Below are 20,819 nucleotides of genomic sequence, written 5' to 3' on the forward strand. Positions count from 1 at the left end.
GGTATGCATGGAGAAGGGCTAGCTGCTGGAATTCTTAAAAAATATGCCCTGACAGATTATTACATTAGGGGTTGCACCTTTAGACAACTTGGTTATTCCAATTTCATTTTTATTTTGATTAGCTTGTTGTTTAAATATTCGTTCTACATGAGATATTACAGGTATAAAAGGTCCTGAAATAAATTATCTGGGTTTTATTTTTTATATTAAAAAAATCTGCTTGCACGAATAGTTTGTGGGATTTTATTTCTCAGCAAGATTTTTTTAAGGCTATAGCAATTATTCAGTCAAGAATTGCAGTCAATTTAAAGAGCTGAAGGATGCATCCTCCTTCATTTGCACCCTGGCAGTGTCCTCCTCTCAGTCCTCTCCTCTTTAAAAAGTTTTGTTCATCCTCTAAGCTCTGAGCAATCAGTAAAAAAAAAAATAAAAAGCTGAAATACACTATCTACCAGATCCTGCAATCAGAGCACAACCAGGCTTTCATGTCACCCGAGTGTCCTTCAAGATAAAATTTTACTTGAGTTCCAGCCACCATCTAACATGTGCTCTGAAAGCTTTTACATCATCTCAATCCCTTTCGTCTCTTAAACCATTACTCTTCACCCTCCATTACTGCTCTTCCACACCATTTCTTCCCCCTTCCTTGCCTTCATCTGAGAGCATATGCAATGGGAAATAAAATGATGAGAGGCTGGTGTTTGATGTAGGATTTAGTACTTCCATACACCTGAGGACATCCACACCAGAACGCCTTCCAGTCTGCAGCAACCTCTGAACGAGGAGAGGACGACTGCAGGCCAGAAGCCAAAGGACAGCCTGTTCTGGATGCAGTCCCACAGACCGGGTGGCAGAAATGTTTCAGGAGCCTCACTCTAGCAAAAATCAATAAGTCAAACAGCCGAGGTCAGATTGTGAATTACACAGATGGGAGCCGTGTTACTCATAAATTGCCCTTGCAGACTCAGGTTTGGCAGCCTGAAAGGAGCAGTTGAATAGGGTCAACTCAACCTGCTGCCTTTGTTTGTCAGACTCTGAGTTACAGAGCGTTGCTTGATTTTAGCAGTATTCCTGTTATTCCAACCACCCTGCTATTTTAAGAGATCAGTACTACACACTCAGTATGCAAACAAGAGAATCCACATTGACAAGTTCACCACCCAGAGGAAGCAAGGAAACAACTGAGGATTCTGGCACATTTTACTCTGACAACTTAAGATGTTGAATGCCTTTGATTTTTTTTAGAAACTCCAAACTGAAAAGATGGAAAAATGCTAAAACATATTTATACCCCCTGAAGCTTATTGGGTCTTAGTCTAACAATAGCGCAGGTAAAATGGTTTGTTAACATTTAATCTCCAACTACCCTTACTTCACACCATTAATAAACCATTTCATACACATCTATGTGTTATTTATTTCTCCTGGTTGTTACTTGGGTGTATATTTGATGATCCCCAAATTGTCATATTATTTATTTGAAACTGTATTACTTTCTAAAGATACCGTGTTTTTTCATGGATAGGTAACTTTTTTAACCAATCAGCATAAAAAATGAGTTTAATAGCATTGTGTTATCAATGAGGCTGATATTTAATGTAAGAGATTGATTCAAATCTGATTAAATTGTTTTAATTTTACATCACGGCATATAAATGGAACCTTTATTATTGCAGAGTGTGGATAGACTGAAATTCCTTTGAGCTAAGGCCACATAGATGTAGTAAATTAAATTATTTTCATAAGATTACAGCTTTGATCTCCACCTGGGCTGTTCGGCTCTGAAGCACAGCAGTGTGTGACCGCTTATTGAGCCAAAATAGCCTAAAAAGGTTATTGGAGTGGTATTTTTTTGCAGTAGACTATGAATCAATAATGGAAAACTACTTTAAATCATTTATTGTCAGAGTGGGTGTGAAAGGTTTGCACGCTGAGTACAAATGGTCGCAAGGTTGGTAAAAAATGTTGGATGACACACAGCTTAGTACATACAATGCTGGCTGAATAACAGTTAATTTATTTACGTATACTTTTTTGTTTGTTATGTGTAGAGAGGAGAATAAACCCCCATCTAGCTCCTTAATAGAAAACCATCTAAAAGCCCCCATGTCCTCATGATAAAGCTGTGACCTAATATGCAGGGAGGTAAGACGCTTTTGGGTTTAGTGAAGCGGTATCAGCGCTCAGCCTTAAGCAGTCATTATTGCAGAGTATTTTCCATGCAATTATGTAAAATACACTTTCACGGAAATAAACAGGCTACAAATGCAGCAAGCAAATGTTATTAAATGAGTTGAGCAGAGATTTGATACATCCTCATATCTGTTCACAGCTATCAATCATTTGCTGCCATGTAGCAGCTGCTGTTCTTGCTGCAAATAATCTTTCTGCAAGTCCCCGTGGTGATTTCATTCCACTCCTCTTGTGTGAAGATTGGCAAAGAGGTCTTTGATGTTGCCGAGCTTCCTCGGCATCACTTTAGTCTTTTTTAGCTCCCTTGGATTCTCAAAGGATTCCTCTATGCTCTTCGGCTGGATGCTTTTCATTGCTGTTCTTGAAGAACTAAATTATTAATTTGTTTACTTGTCATGCACATTGATTTTAATGACTTTATTCTTGTCTTGAGTATAAATTTTGCATTGGCCTCCATCCATTCTCATTCCCCAAGATGGGTTCTGGGAAATGAAAATGGATTCCACATTTCATTTATGTGCTCCTGATTGTAAAAGCCCCCGTATTAAAGAGTTATCTTGAAAACTCGTTACAAGGCACTCCAAATTAACCAAAGCATTCCTGCAGCACTTGTTACAAAAAAATGCCTTTCTACTGTGGGGAGTTTGGGAACATGCCCCTGGTGAGGAATAAAGCCCCGGGATATTTTCCTTGAGCCAACTTCTGTGGGAAGTAATCACTGGTCACTTGACAGACGCCCTGTTAGAGCTGCTTGTTTTATTGGTCTCCTGTCTGAGGTGGTACAAGTCAATCACTCAAAACCCTTTGGTGCACCTTTATAGCGCTACACAGGCAAAAACTAATGCTGTAAGTTATCCTGTTAACCAACTCTTGTATTTACTGCTCATTCATGTGCAGTAAACGCATCTTGAACACCATGGGATGCACCAACACATAGAGTGCCTTACAAAAGTATTCATGTCACTTGAACTGGTTCACATGCTGTGACAGAAAAACACAGAGAGGAAAGTAAAGTATACTTAAAGGAGCTGCAAGGATTACCAGCTCAGGTGGAAGATAAGACAACATTTAGAGATATATCCCTATAATCTTTTGGGCTAAGAAGGTTGGTGATGAAAGGGGAAATCCAGTATAAAGCTCAGCTGAATTCATTTTTGGCGTAACTGCAAACATTTATTAGACTCTGGTCAGATAAGAACAATATTTTTTTTTGCCCAGATGCAAAATATTATAAACTCCCTGTACTTATATAGCGTTTTTACAAGTCAGGAGACTTGACCAAATCGCTTTACACTACATTCAGTCATTCACCCATTCACACACACACTCACACACTGATGGTGGCAAGCTACACTGTAGCCACAGTTGCCCTGGGGCTCACTGACAGAAGCGAGGCTGCCATACACTGGCACCACTGGGCCCTCTGACCGCCATCAGTAAACTATGCAGGTGAAGTGTCTTGTCGAAGGACACAACGACGCTGAAAGTCGGAGCTGGGGCTTGAACCGTCAATCCTTCGATTTCAGGGCAAATTTCAGGGCAAATCCTCTACATCCGACGCCGCTGTCGCCCTTGTGATGTGGAGAACTACTTTTGCAGATCACCCTGAACACATACCGGTACCCCATAAAGTGAAACATGGTGTTAACAGCATCATGCTGTGGGGGTGATTTCCTTTAGTGTGGGCAGAGTCATAAATAATGATGAGAAGACAAATGGAGCTAAATGCAGTGCAATTATGAAAATAATACAAAAACTAGAGCAGGGGTCACCAACGCATGCCCTCAGGCACCAAGGGGCCCTCAAGCACCACATGGGTTGCATTCAGTGTCTTCTGAAAGCAGAATACCTCACCAGTGGTTTAAGTTTTACATTTATTTCTGTTGCTCTCTTTTTTAATCAAAGATTTCAAACTGACAATAAAGCAAAATTGAAAATTAAGATATGTTCATTATGCCCGATTCCTGCCATTCATAGGTCTTTATTGGTATACATTCCTATGACTCAGTACCCATGAAGTAGCTCCAAGCCTTAAAAAGGTTGGTGACCCCTAAACTAAAGCCCGGGGTATAGGTTAGCATTCCATCAACACTAAACATACAGCAACAGATACAAAAGAAGGGTTCTAAACAAATTATATTTGCAAAAAAGTCCAAATATGAATTCACATATATGTTGCAAGAACTTTACAATTCTAGACATCTCCTTCCAGTCTGACTGGGCATAGATTTCATATTTCAGTGGTAATTACAGTAAAGATTACTTCAATTCCCCCTGAAGCATTGCTTAAGGAGAGCTGGATACTCTTTTTAGACCAGAATGTTCACATCTTGGACAAAGAAGACAGGAGGTTTGAAAGGGGTGTGAAGGAAACCATTTACGAGAGAAAAACCAACCTTAAACAGAGGGGTTGGACTCAGGTTCCAGCTCTCAAAAACCTACAATGCAGCGATAGAGTTTATTCCTTCCCGTTATCTTAATCATCAGTGCCATGCAGGGAACCAATATATCTCACCTGGTCAGCCAGGCCAACAATGCCCCTAATGACTCCCCCTTTCGGTCAGTATCAGGTATTGCAAGCCAACAAAGACCTCAACGACTCCCCATTACTAAGGGGTGGACCTGTTCTTCCAGTTCAATTTGCATGTTTTCTAAGCCAAACAAGGCTTTGTTGAGCTACTCAATGAAGCTTGGAGCTCAACGCTAATTCTGACATTTTGAATTGAAAAAGCTTCCTGGATGGGAAGCGAAAAGTCTTCAAACTTGGAATAAAAAGTCCAGTGGTTTTTTTTGTTTGTTTTTTTTTACATTTTTGGAATACTCTTTTTAGATTTGTGAAACTTTTAAAACTATTTATAATTGTTCTTCTTTCACAATAAGATACTTGTGTTTATTAATCACATGGAAAAGGAGAAAGAAAATGGAAACAAGTTCCAGCGTATGAATACTTTTGTAAGACTTTGTGTTCAGTCCTATTCATGCCCTCTATAAACATTCGCCTACGCACTCTGAAAGCCAGATAATCACAGACTGCACCAAATAAAAACAAGTTGCCCATCACCTGAGAAAAGCCTCCATAAAAGATTTTATGGGGCCAGCAGATGGAACATTCTCTGTGTGGCCCTTTTGTAATGATCATCTCTCCCCAGGATTCATTGTTATCCTCCGCTGTCCTTCATCCGGTTTCTCTATTTTTCTTCTCGCTCCTCTCCCTCTCCTTTTTTAATTTCAAAGCTTTCTATTTCTCACCAACCGAGCCCCAATTTCCTGCTCCCCATCTCTACTGTCTTACTGCAAAACACAAAAAAAGGGATGTATGTGAGTGAAAGTGTGAGTGATCATTGGAGGGGACACTCATTTTCTGAAGGCTTGACACGAAAAATGAAAATCTTCCAAGATAAATAGATCTCACTAAATGGCTGTTCTGTCAACAGTATGCATGCACGTAACAAATAACAAGAAAACAAACACTTGAAGTCAAGTCACAGCCATTAAGACAGAATAGAACTATGCATCCCTATTTTGTTTGTGTAACCATTGTGCAGTTCATCCTTGACACCCTAAGCAGGCTCAGACAGGCCAAGCAAATAATTACTTCTCAGCAAAGAGCCACGCCACACAACATTGGTCCCCACATAACACATGAAAGAGCCACAGATAAAACCCTCATAAGTAAGCAGGATTACAGTTAAAACTAACGAGGATTATCCAAATTATATCTATTTGATACATCTCAAAGCACTGATTTGTATTTTGTAGAATTGCCCTTTTTAAACAGTTTTTCATTGCTCAAATATTCTCTAATCTTGTCACAGTAGTCCAATTCCTCCAGATAAAACTGGGTTAACCAAATCAGGCTTGTAGGCTACTTTGCGCGCAAGTGTTTTTTTTTTTTTTCGGCTCTTACCATAAATCTTGAGGTCTTATTTTTGTGATGGTCACTTTAAATCATTGACTTAGTCTTTCCTAGGTTGCTGACTGATATCTTGAGGTGTTTCTTCCATATTTTCATAAAATGTTGTTAGCTCCTGATGTCTTTTAACTTGGATAAGTGCACCAATCCCTCCTGTATAAAAAAAAAAATCCATTATGTGGCCAGCCCTGTTCTTCACAGTTAGGATGGTGTTTTTAGACTTCCCTGCAAACGCAATGATACAACAATCACCACTATTCAATGTGAATACTTAAACTACCAGGTTCACAAAGTGTCTTTATGAAGTCTATTGCCTTTTTTGTGGGTAAATACACGTATTTGACACAGAAATATGAATCTTTGAAACACAGAACCTGTCAGGTACTTCAACACTATAATTGACAGATTTGTGCATGGTTTTCAAACATTATTATAATTATTTGTATAAACAAATGTGGTGCACATAGGCATCTACAGAAATTGTACCCAAGGACTTCTGAAGGTCTAAGATTACGACTTCGTATTTAAACTTGTGAATCTAGAAAAAGCAGAAAAAATATAACTATGGCAATCTTACCTGACATAAAACAGGAAAACGTCAATCTGATTAAAAAGCCATTATAAAAAAAAGTTGCATGGAGTCTGTTAAGTATCTGGTTTCCCCTGTATGTTCTAATTTACAAGGTCACAGGTACAAATTTTTAATCAAAAAGGGTGACTTTTTAAAATAATACATTCACAGAACATCTAGGGTTGTGGATAGTAAAAGTGTTAATATTACAGAAAAATGTGGAATATAAATAACTTTTATAAATGTTGTTGGGGCCAAATATATTAAAATCTATTCCCAGTAGATCCCAACTGACTCTCGACCAAAGAATAGTGGACTGAAGTCATGTGAAATGGAGCTGAAATATTGCCAGATCTTAGTAGAGCTGAAAATGACCTCTTCTCTGTTGTAGGCCTACATTTATCAGATTCAAACAAAAGTAAAAAACAAGGGTGAGCATCAGTTAAGCCTTCTGGCTTCTGGAGCTCAGAAGACTTGTGGAAGTTGCTGCTTTCTTTCTGAAAAGCTAAGTTACATGTTGCAAGTCGCCTGTCAACTTGCTTAAAATCGAGATTCAAGGCGCTTTTTAAAAAAAATTGGAAAGATTGCTTACATCTTTACAACCATAACATTTTTTTTTACCTCTCCATTCCTGGGAAACAGCAGATGTTAATGACATGAAATTATTAAATTCCCCCTGTTTCTCTTAGGCATACCTCCTTACAAATATCAGCGCATTTGCAAATACACTTCATTATAAAAAATGTATGGGATGGCAGAAAAGATGGTCCTCTCAAGCACACAAGCATAACATCTGTGTTTCCCAGGGGAACCTTGAGTCAGATTTAAATACAAGGCAGACCACCTTCAGCTACTAATTTCCCTCTTATCCCCCCGTCGCATCAGTCAATAATGAAACCACACAAATCAAAGACAGCCTTCAAAGAGATCTGTGCGCAAGTGTGTATTTGTCTTTATCTGCATTCAGTCAGAGAGGGTTTAGGCTTCAAACAGATTTTGCAGTTTCCCTTTTCCCAAAGAGTAACTTATAGTAAAGAGGTAAAAGAGAGGCGAGATTAGATGGATTCTCCCCTGGATATTCTCCACTTTATCTCTCCTTTTTATTATAAAACACCAAAACAATAGAGCTCAAAACCAGGATTATTCAAGTCCATCTAACCCATTTTAATCCCATCCCATCCATTAGTTTGACCTCTCTATCCTCACTTTATGGGAGTATGCGTTTTATTAACTAATAAAAGGTATTTAATTAGGACAGTTTACAAAGAAATAAACTGTAAGAGAAGATTAAGGGAGCAGAGACATGATAACAGTGAGTTAGGATGAAAAACAGCCAAAATCTCATTAGCAATCATGTCCTGAGTTATGTGATTACAAACACACACACCCAAACTCACACACGCAAGCTACAAGGACTTTGTATTGACTTCCACTGATTTAACTAACTGTATTAATCCCTAACATCAACACTATTCACGAAATATATTTCAAACCTCATCTTAAACCGAGATTTAATTCACACCTTAAACAGAATCATTTCAACCCCCCACCCCCATGCAGAGGACAAAACATCTCGCCTGGTCAGCCCGGCCAACAATTGCCCCTAACAATCCCCCTTTCAGAGGCATAGACCAGTATCGGGTATTGCAGGCTAACAAAGAACCCAAATGACTCCCCATTCCTAAGCGACGGACCTGTTCTTCTGTTTCAATCTGCATGTTTTCTAAGCCAAAAAAGGTTTTTGAGCTTCTATTTAATGCTTCGGACTCAACTCTAGTCCTGACATTTTGAATTAAAAAAGCTTCCTGGATGGGAAGCGAAACTTCTTCAAATTTAAAAACCAAGTCCAGTCGATTGTTTTTTAACGTTTTTTGGAATTCACTCCATTCCACTTAGCTAAGAAAAAAAGGGGTTGACACACATTAGTGCCAAGCTTATGTCCCTGTAAAGTGTATTGGTCTCCAGAGGGTAAATGTTAATATATCAGAAAAGGATTTAAATAGACGACATAAAAGAGAACGCACAAACACACACACAGACAATCTTAATCTGATCTTGTATCAGAGCGGAGACCTCCCTCTGCACCCAACCACAGCTTGATACACCTTTACTGCCATGTTTTATTAACACAAATGAAACGCAGAAAAGTCTCAGTGTGCATGCTTTTAAATAGAGGCAACATTCCAAACACACACACACACAAACTACTCTATCTTTGTGATGCCCGAGTGTGAACCAAACTGTCCAATTACATTGATCCAAGCTTTCCTTTCTGTGTGCAATGAAAATAGCTTCTTTCTTTTTGCCTTGAAGCACATCACCTGTGCAGAAAGCCACATTTATACATGTGTACTGTCAAACACAGACACACAACTATGGATCAGGTCTAGCTCACCAGCTCTGGTTCCCCCTTTAATAGTCTTAGAGGGTGCAAAGGGCTTATAGCAGACCGGAAAAATGAAACGGCCAAATGAGAGCACATGCTTTTATCAATGCATCCTTTTGGCAACTGAAAAGCAAAAGAAGGTGGAGGATGATAACGGTGACAGGGCAATGATGAGGGTGAAACTAGAAGGCCTAATTTAGAAAGACAAATCTCAATGTGTCTGTTATGCGAAGAGTTCATGTTTCCTGAGTCTTATTAGCATCTCGATTGCACTGTTTTGTTTGTATTGACGTTTATGGATGTTTTAATTAGTGCTTGGTTGCAGTAATTGAGACTTGGAGAAGAAAACATGGATATGAACCATTGTGAAATTGTGCAACACAGGATTTTTATATACTTAGATCCAAGAATATCTAATCAGATCAGCCCAGTGTTTATTTGCTGCCAGTCATTGTTAAGTGAGAATACAGGTTACTTTTGTGAGATCTTTTCACTAATTGAGGCTGTTTTTTATATTACAAACATTTATGATTTTATTTCATAACAAACAAAAACTTTACACTAGCTAATTTAGGAGAAAACCTTTGCTATTTACCATACATAACAAATCATGATTGGCTGCTTCGTTCCTCTTTATGAGACCCAGGAATTGCTTTAGTTTTGATTGATCCATCTGGCGTCACTTTAAACATAAACAAAGGAATTAAAGACCCATTCCCTAACTATGGCTGGATAATAAACTGTATTTGCAGTATAACTGCAAATCTACCAAACACAACTTTCCAATCACTGAGGCACTGAAATGTAGTCACATCATATTTCATGGGAGTAAGACACTGAGTTACTCACTCCAGCCCTTTAAAGGGCAGTAACACACTAAAAGTGGGTTCGCTCTCACACAATGTGTAAGAGAGAGAGAGATGTAGCGAGCTAGAAGTAAGCACATTTCAACACTGCGCTTACAGTAAACTCCTGCAACAATGACCTCAGCTCTGGACAAGGAAACCTTCAAGGTCATGAGAAGAAGGAAACCCTGGAGAGAAATATCTCCAAGCTTTTATTGAGTGCAAAGGAAAATCAAAATAAAATCTTATTCACGATTTGTTGCAGGAAAAAAGAGTCTCAATTTTTATTTTTGACAACATTTTTCGGCTCCTAACTAAACAATTAAATTGTTTCACTTATTTCTATGCAGGGAGATTCTGCAGAGATGAGCAGAGAAACTTGAATCCTTTAGACTTTTCTTTTAATAATCAGAAATTGCATAGTGAACAAGTGCTTCTGCCTTTTTTGCAGTACAGTTTCTATTTTTGGTATTTGGCAATACTGTGTGATTTTGGCTCTGCAGTTACAGACAACTACAAATAAAACCTATCAGTGAAGAGAGTAATAAAAGGATTTCAATTTGACAAAGGTACAAACGTAGTCTCAACTGGGAAAATTATAGTAAGAATTTACTTCTTTTGATTTTTATTTTGTTGCTTTATTGGAAAATCAGCCATCTTTAATAGAGTTTATGTGAGCGACGACATAGGAAGATAACCAAACAGTTTTAAAGAAGGTTAAAATGAATGGCAATGACAATCAACACTCCTGATCTGTCTTCAGGTATCAAAATAACAATTTTAAGTCAATGTTAAAATGTAGTTGGGCAGAAACACTAAATCCACATGATTTACATGATTTGAATCAACGCAGGTTTTCAACCATACTTGCCTGATACTATATCAATATTAACTGAACCATTAATTAATTTCTGCATGTATGTAATTATTGTTTTCATGCCAAATCAACATTTGACAATAAAATACTTAACTTCTCTATAGCTATTGTGACATGTCTTAAAGTTTAGTTTTCACTAATGAGTCCCTGCTGATAGGTCCTCAGGTTGCTTCGTTTAGTACTGGTATTGAACACACAATGTTGTTTGCTGCAGACGATGGGTTTATGTTGTTCAAACTTATTTTACATGACCATATTTTCAAAAATCAAGCTTAAATATAAAAACATGGCACTAACATTTAGATTTTATTAAGGAAAACAGGCATAGGTCAATACAGCCAGAAACATGTGCCTGAGCAACAGCTTTGGAGGATATGGCAATAAATATAGTGTGCGATAACAGGTCGACAACATATCCTTAACATTTTAATCGTTTTAATCGACCACAGAACATTTATTCAATAGTGCAACTCTGCCTAAATGCATTCATCTTCTCCCGCGTATCCCATCAGGGTCGCGATGGGGTCGGTGCCTATCTCTGGCAGCCTATGGGCGAGAGGCGGGGTACACCCTGGACAGGTCACCAGTCTGTTGCAGGGCAACACAGACTCACACACTCATTCCTATGGACAATTCAGTGATGCCATTTAACCTAACAGTTATGTTTTTGGACTGTAGGACGAAGCCGGAGCACCAGGAGAGAACCAGTGCATGCAAGGGGAGAACATGCAAACCTCATGGAGAAACACCCTGGAATAAAACCTGGAATAAAACCCGGAACATTCCTGCAGTTCTACAAACTGCACCACTGTGCAGCCGTCTGCTAGGATTCTTCATGACAAATACAAGAAAATCAGGATTGTCAGTAAGGAAGGCCTCAGCCTGGACCTTGCATTGATTTCTGCTGGCTTACTGTAACACCCTTGATGAATAGCAAGCATTGCTATCTGGGAGTGATTGAAGCTGAACAGAATGAGGAAGCTGCTTCTGACACAACGATGTGTGTAATTAAAAGTGATTGGCGTTTAATGCTTATTGGAGTTGTGTAAACTAGTAGAAATGATTTTTTAATATTTTAACATTTAAAATAAACTTCAGAATAAATGAACAGATTTTTTCCTGAAAATCTGTGTATTTCACTTGCATGAGGGATCATCGTTTAGCCTAATTTTGACATTCAGCTTTATTTAGAGTAAGTTGAGCTGCACAGACGTGTAATTGGCTTACTGGAGTGAAATGATTCCAACATTTGCTGTCAAATGTTTCACTATCTTTACATCACAGCCATGGAGTTACATTGCCGAGTACAGTCAAGAATTTTCAGCACAGCTTCGAGAACAAAAATGATTTCCTTATACTGTGGCAATAGTGTAAGAAAAGGCAAGGTAAATCATCAAGCTATTTTGGGAAGCCCAATTTATTGCTAATATCTTTTAGATCATACAGACTTAATACTACACAAATATAAAATATTATACATACAATATGCTGAGCGTAAATCTATCCCCTAATATATTTAAGAACAGAAAGGCTAAGAATATGATACTATTGACTCAAATAGTTAAGAATTTCTGTTTTACAGAGTAGCAGTGAGAAACATATGTAGAACATGTACGGGATTCAAACACAATTTAGGAAATGCATAAAGCCCATTAATAAACAAAATACATCTTTTCTATTGCCTGACTTCTTCGAGGAATAATCCAACATTTACATAAGCTATATTAGTGTTTGCAGACAGACACAAATAGTTCCTAATCCTCGGGTTATTGTTCGTTTGTGTGTGTGGGAACATAGGCATGTGTGGGTTTGTCAGACGTTAAAATTGCTGAGGCATGAAGTTTGCCTCCATGCACAACAGGAGATGATACATATCCTGAAATATTGATGGAAAAAAAACATTCTTTTTTTTTTTTCTTTGAGCACTCTGTGTCTCCTCCCTTCAGTTTTCTCTCCACCCTTATACAATTGGCAGTTTAACATCTCTTTAAAGATGGCAGCCTCTCTGGTTGCAGTTTGCAAGCATATGTTAATGGGGAACACAGAGTCCAGGCAGAGGTTGTTTCCCTGTGGCACTCTGGTGTCAGAACACAGCAACCTGCAGGTGTGGCAGATTACAAAGCCTCAGCGTGAAATTCATTTCAAAAACTCCCCTTTTGTCAGTTATCCGCCTCTGTCTGCAGTAGGGCTTTTTTTTTCCTTCAATTTCCTCACTTTTATTTTTTTTCTCCCCATTCCTGTCCACCACTACAACCCTAATTTGTCTTTCTGGTATTTTCCCACCCTCTGTTGTTTTCCTTGCATGGCGCAGTGCCTTCTTTTCCCTTTCGCTCTTTCTCTAAACGGGCAGAGTGTTGTGAGAGCCGAAGAAGAGTAAAACACTTGGGACTTGGAGATGGGAAGACAGAGGGAGGCAGCATTTATGGCCAAATAAAGAACAGACCTTAATAATTTACTCTGCCCCGCAGCCATGAGCCAATGAGAACCCATCGCTCTTACAGAAATGAGAGGAGTGAAAAAGACAGAGAAGCTCTTCCACGTTGGAGCAGAGAATCCTTTAAACCTGTGATGAATTGTTTAAGGTGATTCACTGTCCTAAATAAGCATTCAGACGCTTTTTATCAAAGTGTCGATAAAGCTAAGGATGTTGTTATTAAATCTGTGACATTTCTCCTGACAGCATGTAGGGGTTGTAGGATTTCTGAGGATGAAGTGAAATATTAATGAGCAGAATGATAAAGCATGTCATGGAGGTCAGAGAGACACTGGGCTAGTTGGTTTTGACAAAGAAGTCTGAACCCTGTGGAGCTTAATGCTCTGGAAATCAAAATTTGAGCCACTTGAGACGTGTAGGCCAAGTTGTAAACACAACTTACACATTTCAATTTTAGGGGTTAGAAGCAGAAGAGCCTCTTGAGTAACATCTGTATTTCTTGGTTTAGCATTCCTGGGTGTAAGGTTCTTATCCTCTTAAATTGATTGGTAACTCTAAGACACAAACAAAAGTTGACCTTGAACACACTTGACCACTTTTTCAGGTAAAAAAAAAAATTCTACTTCAGTCCCTGTTAAAAGTCTCTTTAGGTGCTGATATTTTGAGAGAGCATACTTATGTCATTTTCATGATGATTTTTGGAGCAGTTCTTAGGTACAAACAGGAATATGCCAGCTGCAAAACAGTTAGAAGGCTTTCATTGACAAAAAAAAAAAACTCTCAAGGAGGCTTAGAGGAACAAGACATCAAACTGGCATGTTCAAATGGAAAATGTCTCTAAAAGGGCAGAAGAACTGCAGTAAGGATTAAGAATTGCATTTGAACCAGTCTAACAATAAATTCCCTGAACTTGTATGTATTGTATTTCAGTGATGTTGAGCAACAACCCCCGGATGTCACAACCCTGCAACAAAGGTTACTTACACAGCCGACCCCCACGTCATGTCTCTTTCCTGCGGCCACTAAATCCCCCCCAGAGAAGAGTCTGTGTTCACTGGTCGAATCAGACTGCTTTTTGCCAAAGATTCACAAGGAGCTGAATGTAGTGTCTTGTTTTTTCTGTGTTTCAACCCAAATTGAATGCAGTGCTTTGTGAACCCCCCTGCTGAAGCAGATGAGAGAACCACCCAGTTTGGGCGGTCTACCCATGGAAAAGCTGGGCCCAATTATTATCTGCCAAGGAGCTGCTATATCATACTGATTCTGCCACTGCCTGGAACTGTGAAACCACCTGACTGTGACCCATTGGTTCAGCTGCTGTTTGTAGCTGTGCTGCTTCCATCTAAGCCACTGCTACAAGCTACTGTATCCGCTGCCCTAAGGGGACGCGGTGATAGGACTGTTAGGCTACGTTCACACTGCAGCCTGAAGTGACCCAATTCCGATTTTTTTGCCCATATGTGACCTGTATCTGATCTTTTTATGACAGTCTGAACGACACAGATCGGATTTTTTCAAATGCGACCCAGGCCACTTGGATATGTGGTCCTGAATCCGATACGTATCTGATCTTTTCAAATGCGACCTGTGTCTGAACGGCCAGGTCGCATTCATCCAACCTACACGTCATTGATACTTGACAAATGTTACTAAAGGCGGGAAAAACTAACAACCATGGCGGAAGATAACACAGAGAGCAGTCAATGGAGAGAAAGTGAGGTTGCTGACTTAATTCATATTTGGAAAGATAGCTCGATTCAGACCAAACTCGAAGGGTCTTACCGGAACCTGGCTCTCTTTCTTTTTGATCTTCTTAAAAAGATTTCGTTCGTAATGTGCCTGCTCCTGTTGGAGAAGAACTTAAAGAACGCAATATACGCTGCGGTATTACGAGTCATGTTTACACTGAGGACGCTTGCTACATGTGACGTCATCGCGTCCTCGAGTGCGCATGCGGACACTTCAGTTGAACGCTTTCAGTTCACACAGTAGATCGCATACAAGTCGCATATACTTGGAAGTGTGAACGGACACGCAAAAAAAATCCGATTTCACAAAAAAATCGGAATTGAGCATTAAGGCCTGCAGTGTGAACGTAGCCTTAGTTACCTGTTGGACGACCGGACTGGGTGCCCAAACTGTTCCTGAAGCAAACCAGACTTCTGTCACCTGCTTATTAGATACTCTGCTTTGAGGGGAAATATGTGGATTACATTTTTTACATGGGTTGTTTGTGTTTTATTTGACTGAAGCTTTCTGATTCAACTCTTGATAGTTTTTAAATAAGAGTTCTGAATTCAATGCTAATGCTCGCTAAGCCTGACTAAATGATCCATGATGTGTTTTACTGTCTGCTTAATTAATCTTTTATTCATTTGTTTGAAGAGTTAGGCTACTACGGTTGAACCAGCTAGCATTGTTAGCTTGAAGCTACATCACTGCATGCTGTATGTTAGCAGCAATTTTGTCAGTCCTCTCACCCTTTTGTTCTCGCTGGGCCCACTCCGGAACCTGATGCCCGGTACCACCTGAGCAGTGTTGTGCTAGTTACTGAAAAGCAGTAACTAGTTTCTGTTACTAGTTACTTCATTTCAAAAGTAACTTAGTTACTAACTCAGGGCAGAATTAGACAGGTGGATGAAATGAGCAATTAAACCAGTCATCAGTGCCAAGATCAAGACAGTGACAAGGTTATTCACATGTATCTGCTGCTATTTTAAAGGAAACTTTGAATACATTAAGACTTAAAACTTGAACATTGCTAAAAGACTCTTAAAAAGACTCCAAAGTCCTTTTTTTCCCTCCTTCTGATTAGCTTTTATAAATGTTTGCTTATTTTCAGTAGTTTTTAGTGTTTGCATAGTATATTAGATACAATAAAACAGCTGGTGGTTATTGGCTAATAAAGGTACCATTGTATGTTAACCCATAGTCTTTTGTGGTTATTTTATGCAGTGAACGATTTATCACCCAAGCCGAACTCACTCTCCCTGAGACAGTTTCTTTGTTTGGTGATTAATAACTTTGCTGATAGCCATAGTTTAAGTTTCTAAATTGGTGAAGGTGACTGGATTTTAAATAGCTGGTCCAGGAATCCAACCTTATTCTAAAATTCGAAGAACCCTGGTGAGTTAGCAAACTAGAGTTGCAATAATTTAACTAACTATCATTAGTCGGTTTTACCCTTGATTTCAATAACATATTATTGAACTATATCCTATATCCTAGTTATAGTTATTTAATATATTCATAATGTTCTTGTAAAATTGCACATCATATAGCAAAGACTCCAAAGCACTTCACTCTACATTCACTCATTTGCATGATGATGGTGGTAAACAACATTGTAGCCACAATTCCTCTGAGGAAAATGGACAGATGAAAGTTTGTCGTACATTTGGTACCTTACAGCCCTCTGGCCGCCATCAGCAGGGAGGACAGCTGCCCAAGACACCTCACTATAAAAACCCCAAAACATTCATTCTCCAACCTAAAAAAACGCTGAAAGGGAGAACACTTTCTAAAATATCTAATTTTATTCAGCCCTGAAAGGCAAGTGAGAAAAAAAAGGAAAGGCTTATGTTCTAAGTTGGAACAGATTATTGCGAAATGTTTTTTTTTTTTTTTTATTAGTTTAGAATTTATCTCCAAAAAGGACAAAAATAGATGGAAATATTTATACATTTTTTTGGTTCATTTATTTATTTTATTTATGTCATTATTTTTACTCTACCATAAAAGCCAAGAGTAAAATTAAGTTTTCTTAAAGGAGAATTCCGGTTTTTAACACTTTTAGCCCATTTTCTGTAGTGTCCAGGATGAAATCGAATGATCGACACCAAAATTTTGACAATTGGTCCTGTCTCTGCTATTTGGCTCATGCAGAATCCCCCCCTGGCTGCTTCAGAATGGCTTCCATAGTGCATGTCCGATAATGTCCTTAAAACAACCTTAAACGTTCTTTTTTTAAAATATGCTACTCACCTGGTCGTCAGCGCTGTTCAATGACGTTCCAAAAAAAGTTTCGTGAAGAAAAAACGTTCCTGTAGTGTTTTATTTAGCATTTTGTAAATCCCATTGAGCTCTGTTGGAATAGTCAATATCCCTCCGCCACCGGAAACGGAAATGGGGCCTGTTTACACTTAGTTGTAGTCTTTTCGCTTCACTCTGTGTACTCCGACGTTGAGGTGCTAACGTCTCTGTTAAATACTTTAAAAAACTCTGAAAATGGAATAAGAAAGGTGGATTCTTGATGAGGACATATTGGACTTTGAGTTTGACGGTAGAGGATACCGTTTTGAATCGGAATATACTGAGGAGGAGTATATAGAGACATTGTCGCCAACTAGTGGTCTGGAGTGTGCAACGGGAAGCGGAAGTTTATAAGCGTTTGTGATGTATCGGAAAAAATAGTTCTGGGATTTACAAAATGCTAAATAAAACAAGGGGAAAATCAAACATGTTTGATTTTCTCCCGACCGTCGTGGGCGAATCGCTCAGTGCGCATGCGCAAACAAGGATTCTTCTGTAAACACAGAAACATGGCAGGGATGCAATGATTGAAATGCAGTTATGTCTGTAAAATTGACAGACCATAGTAGCCACGTTTGCTCAGTCATGTCTTTTTCCCAAACATTTCGCCGCCTTTTCTTTTTAGGGCTTTCAGCACAAAATTGCACGATTAGCTAAGGCAGCGCCTTTCACTATGGTGACCTTCATATTCCCCTTTTATTTGTTTGGCTTCCAGATAGACGAGTCAGAGCAGCTCCATGTCACTGCGGACCTGAGTCCAACGTGTTTTTTAGTCATGCAGTGTGAGCAGGTAGATCGTATGAGAGGGTCGTGCTGCACATATATCGTGAGCTGTGAACTCAGATTGTACGACGAAGCCCGCACAGTGTATGCCCGGCTAAAGACTCCTGGATAGATGTTGAAATGTCTTCAAATAACTTAGTGAAAGCCAGGTTGCTGTCTGATTTAAGCTTGCTTTGTAATTCAGACCTTGGCTTTACTCATTAACAGCTACCCAATCATTTAGACTGGAAAATTCATATATGGAATGTTTAGAAGCCTTTTGTGTAATTTTATATTATTTTTAGAGAGATTACTAAAAATAAAACTAATGTAAAGGACCACTCTTTCCCTCAAGATGTTATACACCTGTATGAATATTATCTTGATAACTGAAACCAAATTCTCTTCTTGACATAACCCTCTCCTTTTATCTGGGCTTGGGACCAGCACCAGGAGCACATTAGGACTGTGGGCCCCTTGTGGCAGGATTATTATGTGTGTGTGTGTGTGTGTGGGTGTGTGTGTGTGGGTATGTGAAGTGTAATGGAGGTATGCGTAAAGGTGTTTTGTATTTTTTTTTTAGAATTTTTTAAAATACATTTTTGTTTTCATCATCAATAAATGTTTGTATTTATAATAAATAGATAGATTTTTTGTGTAAAAACATTTGAGTGTGACGTAAGAAGATAAAGTAAGGGTGGGCTAGCCGGAGCACCCGGAGAGAACCCACACAGGCACGGGAGAGTATGGCAGCTCCATGCAGAAAGGTCTCCTTCTACAAGGGAACAGCACTGACCACTGCTCCACCGTGCAGCCCCACTCTGTTTACCAGGATCTAATCAATACCAAGGTAGGAATCTACCTCAGAAAAAGACCCTGGTATGGAGGCAGTGCTTTTTTATTTAAAGGGAACCATAGTTTTATGGAGGGTGAGGGCTAAATATTGTGGACTGGATTATGGATTTAGTGAATGGGTGTGTTAAGGGTTAAAGGAAGGGTTATGGAAGTTAAGGGTAACGGTTATAGGGAAGGGGGGTGGGGGTGTTGGGGGGGTAATTGTAAAGCGTGTAGGTGATAAAGGTTTGAGATCTGGGGCTCAGTAAATATTTTTTCAGTTTCTTGAGGTTTAGCAGAAATTATTTTTCTGACTGATGGCATTTAAAGAGGTTGAAAATTATTTTCCGTAAAGATTTCTTTTTCGGTTTTCTTTCTTGGGATCTTTCAGTCTCCTGTTGCAGATTTTTGAACTCCTCCATAAGGCTCTCTGTTGATCTTTTCTTCTCCTCCTCCATCTCTGTCAGAGCCTTCTTAGCGTTTGCCACTGTCTCTTGAAGGCAGGACTTCTCTGTTTGCCACAGCTGCCTTTCACAATGCAGAACCTCCTGAAGGTGTTTCATAGCTGCTTCCATATCTCTAAGAGTGTTCTGCTGCTCTGTCAGGAGACTGGACTTTTCCTGGGCCCAGACCTGTGTTTGGTTCTTCACATCTTGTTCCATCTTGAGCAAAACAGCTTTTATGTCATTGGTTTCCTGGTCTTTCTGAGCTAAGCAGATCTCAGCCTCCTTTGTTCTGGCTGTCTCAGCAAGCAGACTAATTTCCAGATCCATGACTTTTCTTGCAGAAGCTTTCCACTGCTCTAACTCAGCTTCCTGTAACTCCAACTGCTTTTTCAGCTGCTCACACTCATCTCTTTGTTGTTGGTTGGACATAAAATGGGATTTTTCTTCCTCCAACTGCTGCCGCTGTTCCTCCAGATCTTTCTGCGTTTTTTCCATTGCAGCCTTGATTTCACTGGTTTCCTGCACTTGTTGGGCTAAGCAGATCTCAGCCTCCTTTGCATTTGCCGTCTCAGCAAGAACAGCTGCCTCCGTTTTCTGAGGCAAGACAGTGAGATTCTTAATTTGTTCTAATAATTTGGTGTTTTCTTCTTGAAGTGTTGCTAGCCTCTCTCTTGTGAACCTTAACTTGAGCTCAGCGTTCCTTAACCATTGAGCTGATAGTTCAGTCTTCTCACTAAGTGCTGCGATCTCCTCATCTTTTAAGCTCATGCAGATCTCAGCTTCCTCCACACTTTGCTTGAGAGCAGTTACCGTGGACTCCAGCTGTCTAGCTTCCTCGTCGGTATATTTTGGCATTGTTTCGTGCTCAGCATGCGTCTTCTGGTTTGTTGATAATTTGATGTTTTCTTGTTTAAGTGCTGCGATCTCCTTATCTTTTGAGCTTATGCAGATAGCAGCTTCCTGCAACCTTTGCTTCAAAGCAGTTGCCGCAGTCTCCAGATGCCAGGCTTTTTCGTTGGCATCTCTACGCACTAACTCCATGTTGTGAAGATCAGCAGCTTGTCTCTGCAAGTAATTTGATAATTTAGCATTTTCTTGTTGAAGTGCGGCGATCTCCTGATCTTTTGAGTTAATGCAGAAACCAGCTTCCTGCACCCTTTGCATATTAGCATTTAGCACAGACTCCAGCTGCCAGGTTTTCTCGTTGGCATTTTTACACACTGCCTCCATGTTGTGAAGATCAGCAGCTTGTCTCTGGCAGATTTCTAATAATTTAATATTTTCTTGTTGAAGCACTGCGATCTTCTCATCTTTAGAGTTTAAGTAGATTTCATTTTCCTGGTCCTTTTTTCTTTGAGCGGTTAGCTCAGATTCCAGCTGCCTAGTTTTTTCGTGGGTATTCTGACGCGCTGCCTCCATTTTCTGAGGCAAGGCAACAATACTTTGGATTGTTTCTGATAACTTGAGGTTTTCTTGTTGCAGTGCTGTGATAATCTCATCTTTTGAGCGTAAGTAGGTCTCTGCTT

Source organism: Cyprinodon tularosa, unplaced genomic scaffold (genome assembly GCF_016077235.1).
Source record: "Cyprinodon tularosa strain WSP-4 unplaced genomic scaffold, ASM1607723v1 ctg841, whole genome shotgun sequence".
Taxonomy (NCBI): Eukaryota; Metazoa; Chordata; class Actinopteri; order Cyprinodontiformes; family Cyprinodontidae; genus Cyprinodon; species Cyprinodon tularosa.